Raw genomic sequence first — 3,568 nt, forward strand, 5'->3', positions numbered from 1 at the left:
CTAGCACAAGAATTTCTACATATCAATCCCTTTAGAAGCATTCTTAAGATTAGCTAAATTTCTTCTAGCTTCAAAGATCTACTGAAAAAAAAAAAAATGCGACGGTGCTCAAAAATCCCATCCAATATTTAACAGTGTTCCTTTCCAGCGAAGTCCTCCTTATGTGTTTGTGAGGATGGAATGAAAGAGCAGTAGGTTCATATGGTCCGCCATCAGGAAAAAGGGAAACAGAAATGCTCAGAGTTTTGAAAACCTGCTGGCATCAAAAGAATGAGTATTTCAAGCTTCAGAGATCCAAAGTCACTAAGCCTGCACACTGGTGTGCACGCCCACGTATGGGTTACCCCTATTAGAATGAAGTGATGGTGGCCTGCCTTTGTTTGAGCTCAGTGCTGTCCTGGGCAGACAGTACAGATCTGCAGGACACGGGAGAAACAATCAAAACCTAGCCACTGAGGGAAGTGTGAGGACAAAGCAGTGGCAGTGGGCACATGCAGGGAGCCCTGCTGGCCCTGGAGGTGGGCTTTCTCGCTGCTGCTGAATGTGGTCAGTGGGAAACTCCACCTTTCTGAAGGCTGTGCCACAGACCACAGGCATAGCGTGTTGATGCTGACGGCCCTCCTGGCCTGAGAGAAGGGAGAAGTCAATCAGAAAGCTAGATCACCAATATAAACAGCTTACATTTTATTAGCATAACAAGTACTTTTCTGGCTCTGAAAAGTCGTACTCAACTATATGAGGATGTTACACGCAGTCAGGAAACTAGCTAGGCTGAGTTTAAATCTCTCCTTTGTGCTCAGAGTCACCTTCCTAGAAGCACTCTTTTTTTTTTTTTTTTTTTTTTTTTTTTTTTTTGCGGAGCTGGGCACTGAACTCAGGCCCTTGCGCTTGCCAGGCAAGCGCTTATTCAACTGAGCTATCTCCCCAGCTCCTAGAAGCACTCTTGAAAATGCAAGATAAACAGGACATCCAACAGCTTCCTCCTATTCCCAAATTCAATTTTGCTTTAGTTCCTATGCAGGGTATTATCGGCTTCCAAGAGCAAGGCCAGGGGAGTCTGTGCATACCTAGAAGAAAGCACACTGGACAGTTATCGCTGCCTCCCAGCCTTCCAACCCTGCAGCCACCTCGTGACCAGCTCTGTGCAGGTAAGCACGCATGCGCATTTAATTGTACTGAGGGCTGCTGAGTCTCTGAGTTCTGTCGTATCTTCCAACGCACTGCATAAACACGATAAGGAAGGCAGTTCTTTCTTACCCTACGCTTGTCTCCCAGCGGCATACCAGCACTACAGGGTCTCAGAAAGGTACTCAAGCTAGTAAAGCAATGATTCTTTTCATGTTTCTCCCTAAAGTAAAGACGGGATGGAAATCCTTATTCTGCTACCAATTCTCCTTGCCCCAGATTTTTAGAAGGTATAAGAAAATGTCCAGAGAAGGATCGGAAAGGTGGCATCTCAAGCTTTACAAAATAAATCAGTAACAGAAGGCTGTGACTGCTTTCATTGCCTGTATAATACTGTATTGTACTAATTTGTCTATACGTGATTAAAATAATACAGAGAATGTTTTGTTTTTGCTTTTGTTTTTGGTGGTACCAGGGACTGAACTCAGGACCTTGTGCTTGCCACTGTGCTATTCCACTGAGCTATCTTCCTGGCCCAACAATGTTTAAATTTAAAAAAAAAATTATGACAGTGGAAGACTTGCTGCCAGGATGATGGTCTACATGTCTTTAAAATGAGGGGGAGTGTTCTGAGTGTTAGGAGGACTCATGGCAATGTGTCTTTTACTTTTAAAACATTTTTTTTAAAAAATGCAAACATTCATCATATTTTTGATCACGTAACGTTGATCAAGCATTTAGGGCAATTTCGGTCAAGAACAACAAAAAAGAAATATTTCTGTGCATCCTCAATCATTTTATTAACCAGATCTGGTACAGTGAAACTTCCGGCTCTTCCCCAAAGACAAAATGACCATGAGGGCAAAGGCTTGTCAGTCGATTCAGGACTGAGGCAGAAATGGTCACACAACTAACAACACATGGGAAAGAAGGCTTCCAGATCTGCTTCAGAAAGTGGCAGGAACAATGACATAAGCAGACACACAGCAAGGCAAAGTACTTTGAGGAGAATGAATGACAGTGTGTCTTTTACAGTAATAATTTTAAGAAATTAAACATCACTATGTTATTTGATCATGTTATGTGTGTCCCAACAAATGCCTTCTGGGTCAAGACCACGCCTTAGTCACCCGAGCTACCTCAGTGGCAGCCCAATAACGTGCTTTGTTCTTGAACACCTGAACTCTGTACACGGGACTACGTGCACACACATGCCAAACACGCAGACACTCACTGTGGGTGCCATTATTCTAATTACGTGCCTTCAGAACGTTATAATGACAGGGATATCAGCTCCATGTCATGCCATTCAACGTTCAGCACAAATTGGCCTTGGAAGACCATAAGAAAAATGTGCTGGACATTACAGTACTTTTTTGCTTGTCTGAAATTTAATACCAGTTCCTAATGAAAGCATGTTGAGTGAAAATTAACCATGACAGTATTAAAATGTTCCGTGTATACTGATTCTAGCCCTTCATGGGTTACGGTTGGTGCAGCATTCAGTTAAAAAGCCACTCCCATCAAACAGGGCTCTGGGCGTCCCAGGGAAGCGCAGCGCGCACCCAGGGGCTCTGTTTATCTGCTGAGCTGCAGGCCTGCCTGGGAGTCGGGATCAGGGTCAACCTAGCTCCCAGCAGGCAAAGCTCTGCCATGGCTTCCAAAGACCAGGTTTGTTTTTCATCTGCGTGATGCTCCTGGCTAGTGCTGAAAGAAAATTAATTAACAGTGAGACGAGTCCATGTTTAACAGGAATCCTGGAGGCCCCGGCGTGGAGAACACATCTCTTCTTTCTTAGCAACCTCAACATGTTAGCAAAGCCTGTTCTAGCGTTTATCAGGCATTCCTTGATGTTGCTACTAAAAATACTTCCCCCGGCCCATTTTATGTTTCATTTCACAGCATATGTGCATTGATGTGTATTATGTATATTTACTACGTGTCCCTAGTAACGTCAACCCATCCTGTGCGCTTGTTTGCACACCTTCATCTTCTAGCGCATGACAGCAGCGAGTTGGGCCTGTCCTCGGCCTCCGCCTCTAGGAAGAAGTGCAGGAATAACCCTGCGCAGATCCGGCTCTCAGTGAGTATTTATACAGCAGAGTTCCTGAATTGACAAATATTCACTCACTGAGAGCCAGCCTGCTGCTTTCGATAAAGTGGTAAGGTCTGAGAATGAGTTAGCTGCTGGATAATTAAAACACACCATCACACACACACACACACACACACACACACACACACACACACACGCACAGGGCTGGAGCAGAAATCTTCAGGAAACAAATACCAAGAGCCAAGAGAACATATTCCTTTGACAGCTTCATCTGCATCAGGGGAAGAAACAGGGCCAATCAGTATAGCAGATCTGGAAAGAGATTTGCTGTATCCTACTAATACAAAAAAAGAAAGAGAGAGAGAGAGAGAGAGAGAGAGAGAGAGA

Source organism: Octodon degus, unplaced genomic scaffold, assembly GCF_000260255.1.
Source record: "Octodon degus isolate 3935 unplaced genomic scaffold, OctDeg1.0 scaffold00007, whole genome shotgun sequence".
NCBI classification, from domain to species: Eukaryota; Metazoa; Chordata; class Mammalia; order Rodentia; family Octodontidae; genus Octodon; species Octodon degus.